This window comes from Chinchilla lanigera, unplaced genomic scaffold, assembly GCF_000276665.1.
Source record: "Chinchilla lanigera isolate Chin_1 unplaced genomic scaffold, ChiLan1.0 scaffold00001, whole genome shotgun sequence".
NCBI lineage: Eukaryota > Metazoa > Chordata > Mammalia > Rodentia > Chinchillidae > Chinchilla > Chinchilla lanigera.
Window position 1 is genome coordinate 30,624,888 of NW_004955402.1, and position 7,294 is coordinate 30,632,181.

The window sequence follows — 7,294 nt, forward strand, 5'->3', positions numbered from 1 at the left end:
GTTATTTTTACCTTTACTCTGATATAAATATTGTCTCTTATTTCTCTGGCTGCTTGTAAATTTTTCTCTTTATCATTGGTTGTCATCAATTTGTTTATGATATACCTAGATGTGATTCTTATATTTATTCTCCTTGGGACTTGTAGAACTTCTTGGCTATCTGAACTCGCAGGCACTTCCCCTTCTCTCTTCTTTTGGAATTCTATGTATACTAGACCTAGTAATATGGTTCCATATATCACTGAAGTGCTATTTATTATCCACTGTCTCCCCTCACTTCAGATAGTTTCTACTGTCTTCTTTTCATGTTGATCATCTTCTCTTTTGCAGTGTGTTGGAAGCTTTTAAGCACCTCCAGTAAGTTTTTCTTTTTAGATACTCTACTTTTCAGATTTAAAATTTCCATTTGGTTACTTCAGAGTAGTTGCCATCTCTATGCTGAGATTTGCCATATGTTCATTAATTTATGTGCATCTTTTAAATGCTTCAACATTTTCAGAAATGTTGTTTTGAGGATGTTAGATTTGTTTCTGTTCTTCTAATTGTGGATCACATTTGCCTGCTTAATAATTTTTGTTTGTGCTGGATATTGTGTGGCTACTCTATTGTAGAGAATCTGGATTTTGCTATTGTTCTTTAAAGAGTTTTGATTTTTGTTCTTATAGACAGTTAATTTACTGGCTGATCAGCTTTATCCCATGAGAATTCTTTTTAGAATTTGTCAGGGAGGAACTAAGTCATCCCACTCAAAAATAGTACCATTTCTGGTATTTAAATGAAATATCTGGGGCATTCACTAAAGCCTCCTAACTGGCTAGTGAAAAACCAACATTGCAAAATATTGTGACTTTAAGACTCCACATTCAGCTTACAGATCCCTCATACACAGTTGATCTCTACTAGACTTTGTGGATTTTTGCCTGCAAGTGCTGATTAAACCTTTTTCAGAAACTTGAGGGGACTCCCACCAAGATTTCTAGAGTTCTTAAGGAGGATGGCTAGCTCAGTTGGTACAGCATAAGATTTCTAAAGTTATTTTCTATATAGCTCCTTCTTCTCAGATACTCTGTCCCCCAAATTCCAGTCCTATCCTGGGCCTCAGACTCTAGTCTCTGTTTTGTCTGCCCAGTGAAATCACAGCCCTGGACTCTGTTTCTCTGTGTCCTGGTTTAGAGCATGCTCCTGGGCAGAAAATTAGGCAGATTCTGGGGCCTCATGCATTTCCTTCCTGTATAATCACAGTCAGTGTTATCACTACCCGAAAAGATTTCTTTAACAGATTTTGTTCAGTTTTATATGTGAATCCATGGAATGGTGGTACCCAATACCTGTCATTTCATATGGCTGAAATCAAATCAGTGATAAGTTTTATTTATGCAGAATGACTGTGTACCCAAAGAGGTATATAATAGGGTTCCCTGCCTTTATGTGAGCTGTTACCACTTCCAGTGCAAGGAGTGCTTTAGTATCATTCCTTGCCCTCAAATAGCAAATAAGAACATTTGCTATTAGAATCACATCCAGGCGATTTCCCGGGGTAATCCACGTGACAAACTATGAGAACAGGTTTAGTTCATACATTTAATTGGAAACTTTATGTAGATTAGGAGCTGGGTAGCTTTTCTGTGTCTGAGGAATCAGAGGTTCACAAAACCACAGTTAACAAGGTACTTGGTGACATTCTTCTCTATCTACCATTAGCAAAAGCAGAACTTAAGTGGGCTGAGGAGAGATGCTTTGGGGCAAGTTCACTGGAATCTGGTATGTGTAATTCCTCTGACTCATGAGCCCAAATGATAATTTTTCAGTCTTCTTTAAAGTAACAGAGCCATCTATTTCCGTTCCTAAATAAACCCTCCCCTAGGCTCCCCTATATGGCTGGGAGCTTTAGGGTTAAGAAGATCTGAAACATCTCTCTTGCCCCATTCACTGGCTTCAGTTCAGAGATGTCTTTGCAAAATCCAAGGACTTTGTGGAACATATTTGAAAACCACTGGGCTGGAACATCCCGTGATTATATTGGCATCTCTCTGGTCCCTAACCCAGACCCTGTCTTTGATATAATCCAGTGGTTCTCAACTCTCTGTGTTCACTGGGATCATCTGAGAGCTTTGGAAAAAGTACTACTGTTCAGGCCCCATCTCCAGAATGTTAATTTAATTACTTTGGATAGATCCCAAGTATGGTGTTTTTCACAAAACTTCCTGAGTGATTCCCGAGCTAGAGTTGGGAACTTCTAATCTAATCAGTTTGTGGCTGTAGTCCTTGTCTTCTCTAGTGAGCTCTTACTGGAGGTAAGCATTTGCTTCTAGCCCCAGAGATAGAATCATAGGATTCCCCAAAGAGATTGACCTATGTGAGTTGGAAAAGTGGAGACCTGAGTTCATGAACACCTGTATACCTAATCTTTTGTGGAAGGATAATATTCTTGTCTATACCTATCTTTGTTTCTTGTGACTCCCTCACCTTGCATTGGACTTGGGATACCCACGCAGGGGACCATGTTAGCAATTCTTACTATGTAAATTACAGATTCCATGGAACAAAACAGGAATGTTCAGCATTGCCAGTTGCATATCCTAACAGGCCTATGGTGGTTTGCTCTTTGTATTTACCACTAAGAAGGGCTGCAAATGTCATAGCAATCACAGAGGTGCTCCACCCCAGAGAAATTATGGTGTTAAAACATTAGATCAGTCATGTTTAAACTTGGTTATAGCTACGAATTTGGGGGGAGGCATGATAAAAATGCACATTCCTTCTTCCCATCCCAAGAGACTGAATTAGCAGATCTACAGCAAGGCCCAGGAGTCTGCGTTCATCATAGCACCTTAAATGACACAGTGATCCCAGACCACATCTGGAGATGAACCAAGTGCCAAATTACAAGATAATACTTCCCTCATTGCTTCATACCCATGCATATTTTCCTCCTCGTGGTAACCAAAATATCTCACAGACAGTAAATTTAAATTATTGATGTTAGCAGAAAGAAGCATGGACACAGCCAACCCAGAAGAGTAGTTTATCTCCCACAAATTCACAAGTTCCTGCTTTTCCCCCACATTCAAATCACCATCCTCTCATCTCAGTGTGACCAATTTTGCTCTAGGTAAATCTGAGATAAATCTGGGTTACTCATTTTATTTTCCCCCATTTGGGGGGAGTTTAAAATTTTTACTCAGTTAGCTAATGCTTGTTTTAAAAGTTAGGATTGAAAATGTGCTTTTCAAAAAGAAACTTGGTTTGTGCAAAGTTTAAATATGGAGGATTTGTATGTAAAAGATATGGTGGAGGGAATGGTTATCTGCTTCACAAAGACTTCTTTGTATTGCAGAAAGACTAGGCTCTGTGAGAGCACCCTTTAAAAGCAAATTTGTCCAGCATTTTCAGATTTGCACTGACAGACTTTGGGCCTAAGTTCCATGTGCATGGAAAACACCTTTTTAATGAAAGGGAGCCACACCTTCAAAATAACTATGAACTCCACAAACTTTCTGCAGCTGAAGTACAGGGGTGAGGTAGGAAGCAGCTGATATACATACTGAGCTTAGTCTAATATTCAAAGTTGTCAACAAAACCTGTGTGGACCATATACAATATCCCTGCCTGTTCCCTCAGTTATTAATGGTTTTTGGAGCTAGCCCTACTGAGGGCAGTATAAAAAGCCTTAGAAGATTCAATGCCTGTAAAAACAAGGAAATTCTTTCTACAGAGGAAAAGTGACATGTGCAGTGTAGGTTAATAAGACACAAGCCAAAGACCCCAATAGAGAATTCTGTCCCCCAACCCCTAGAGAGTGGTGGGAGGGAGCCAGCTTCCCTTTCTCCAGTTTGCTGTGTCCATCTCTGTCTAGATGGAGTAAGTGCTCAATTCTCAGCGAAGGACATATTGGAACTGACAGCCTCACTATTGTATATGTAATATGTCATGGCTGACAGATGAAGAATTGGGATTTCATGAAATGCAGTGGGATATAGCCATCAGCTACAGCTAGAGGAGGCCTTGTTCCCAACCCCTTAGAAAGTGCTCCTTCTGGGTCCCCTTTGCCCCTTTTCTGCAGCCCCTGAGAGTGAAGGGTTTAAAGCACCATTTCCCCCCATTACTCCTGATCCTTTGTTGTGCTCCCCTTTTGTCCACCCTGCCCTTTGATTGCTGAGTTCTCCCAGCAGGGCAAATTGCAGCTGAAAAGGTCTGAACAATGGGATTAGGCAGTGGTCCAGGGAAGCACTAGGGACCTGCAAGCTTAACCGCATTACTCTCAGCTGGTCTGCCCTGGGTGTAAGTGAGCAGGCCCCACCTGTCACTGCCAGGGTGAGATCAATCTGCCTAAGAGACGGTCACATGACCTGCCCCAAAGCAGAGCTAATTGGAAGGTGAAATAATTCACAGGAGATGGGGGAAAACTAACAGTAAAAATTGCACTGATGGGGAGTTACCTTACAAGTGCCTTTGGCCCTTAAGTGATTGGAAAAAAAAATTTTTAAAGAGAAAAACAATAAAAATGATACAAAATTTCAAAACAAGAAAGTAGGAGAGTAACAATGGTTAGTGCATTACTTATTGTTATCTTCAAAGTAGCTTCTCAGATTATAAGATATAGGCATGAAAATTGATCAGACAGTGTATGTACAAACCTTTCTTTTCAGTGAACTAATAGAAATTAGTAGTATAGCTATCTTAACTATCTTGCATGTATGTGTATATATATATATATATATATTTCATTTTCCCTTCCTTCTTTTCTTGGAAAGGATTTTTTTGTTCAACACTTAATGCACTTTGGCACCCCAGTTTCATTATTAACCGCTATCAAATGAAAGATTAGTGATGTGTTGTCTTTTTTATTCAGCTATACATTTTGTCATTGTAATTAACCATACAGCTGCACTTTTATGATTTATTTATTCAGCATACATTCATGAACGGTGTGGGTGCCCAGTTTGGTAACAGAACCTGAGGAGAACATAAACAAGTGCCACTAACATTTGTGATAACTGTGATGATTGTCTTTATGAGTGTCAGTGGCACATGCAGAAATAGAGCATAAGAAATTTGGTCAGAGGTGCTGATTGTCCTTACAGACAATATATTGCAGCACACAGTTCATTCATCTTGCTATTCACAAAGTGAAATAGCCACAGTAAAATGTATATTATTTTATTTATTACATAAATGCTTACTCAGTGCCTGCTACATGCCGAGGTTCTGTGCTTTGTACCTTGGTGTCAGTGTATGCAAGAAAGGGAGGCAGGGATTTCATTCAATTAGCACACAAGCCAAAGGTGAATTATAACCATGGTGAGTGCAACACAAATGAAATACGTGCTTTCATATTTCTGTAAGGTATAGGATCTTCCCCAAGATTGAACTGAGACCACTGCATGACGAAGGTATTAATTAGGGATTCATTGGGTGCCAAGGATCAGAAGATGAGCAGCAGAGAAGTAGTAAGTGTCAGGAACCAAGATTTCAGTCCTTACCTCGGTGTGATGCGCCCCTGTGAACTTCAGTGTCCAGAGCTAGAGGTCTTTGGAGGGGAGAGGTCCGCTGCAACTCTGTTTCGCCCAGGTCCAAAATGGTAACATACACCTTTAGGTTCAGTGTAATTTTCAATAGTCACTCCCACTCACTGTTAGACCTGCCTTAGTATGAGTAAAATATCATCCTAAGAAGCAGAAAGCATAGCCTGCAAGCCCTCCTCCAGACCTGTGATCCGGTGTGTATACACATAGTGTCAGCTAAATCCACAGCATAAATGGTGAATTAGCACAGCCCCAGATCATAAAAGATAAGTAAGCAACATGTAATATTTTATGCTGTGAATAAGATTTCTATATTTTCGCAGAAACTGAAATAACTTAAGTCCACAGCAGTAATACCTAGAAGACACGCTCAGGTGGGAGGATTAATTCTTTATATGTTCATGATAGTGGTGTTTCTACTATAAATTGCAAGATGATGAAAAAGCATTCAGCAATTTTTTGTTAACTTTCTTGTGGGTATTTATAGGCTTAGGTTAGGGAGACTATCTCATACTTAAAAAATATAGTGCAGCGATGTAAGTATAAACAGGATTTCACAAAATCAGTGAGGCAAAAAATACCCTAGGGATCCTAGGAACAAGTGTGAGAGAAACCCTCGCTGCATTACGACACTGAATTTTACCCGTAATGCTTTTTGCCATCTGTGTTTTGACTCTTAACAGGAACTATAAAAATGGTTTTTTTTAACAAAGCATAAATTCTATAACATCAGTTCAAAATACAGACAGAATGATAGATGATATGGGGATAGATAAATAGACAGGCAGGCAGACACAAAGACAGACAGACTAGATCAATAGATATTACAGGCTAAATGTCCCTAAATTTCCTATGTCAAGCATCATAGTTCACGACTCAGTAGGGATATCATCCAAAACTTTCTTCAGTTTACTAATATTTTGTCTTCTGCAATGAATCTTAGGTTAAGGCGTCCTGTTGGTTCACTCCTGTATGTACCAATTGGATCTACACTGAGCATTGAGGAATGCTTCTTTGGATTAATAACATGATTTAAAAATGTATCTGGAACAGTGAGAGCATATCTGTATTAAAATAGCTTTAATATCTCAAAATGATGTGTTTACCCCCATCCCCTTTGTGATTTTACACACACTGATGCTGTTGTGCCTCAGGCATGTGTTGCCCTTTCTAACTGAGGAGTCTGCCCTAAGGAAGGTGCTGCAGATTTGAGGAGCCCTCCGAGCCCGTGCATGAAGATGCAGCCACCAGTATACAGGGGAGTGATCTTGAACCACAGGGATTTTTCCTGGTACCTTTCTCCAGGAAGCTCAGGGTTCCTGCTGAGAATTTCCAAGGGTTTTCTCAAAGAATAACAAATGCCTAGTATAAGTTTACAGATCCCTTACCATGTTAATCCCAAACACAGCAACACACCTACAGTCCACAAAGATTTGAAGGCTCAGGATAATTCCTTCCTGTTTCTTCTTGTCATCTATTTCTCCTCTGTGTCCTTTGCCCTTAATTCCTCTATTGGTGCTATTTTTACTTGCTGTGGTAATTCCTTCTGAGCTCCTTGTTATTTGGCTACAGAGATGCTGAACTCTAGGACAAGTTACAAGCTGAAAGGATCTGGAAGTGGAGGACACAAGGGAAAAGTGTGCATCGGAGGAGAAGCAGGATCATAAATAAGAGGAAGCCTGCGTTAGGCAAAAAAAGAAAGAAAGAAAGAAAGAAAGAAAGAAAGAAAGAAAGAAAGAAAGAAAGAAAGAAAGAAAGAAAGAAAGAAA

At 39.7% G+C, this 7,294-nt stretch overlaps 1 protein-coding gene across 1 annotated transcript in view; it reads left to right on the forward strand.

The window, feature by feature from the left end:
- Nucleotides 1–7,294, forward strand: part of Setbp1 (SET binding protein 1) — a 358,524-nt gene that overhangs the window by 244,542 nt on the left and 106,688 nt on the right. The gene's annotated exons all lie outside the window — the stretch shown is intronic.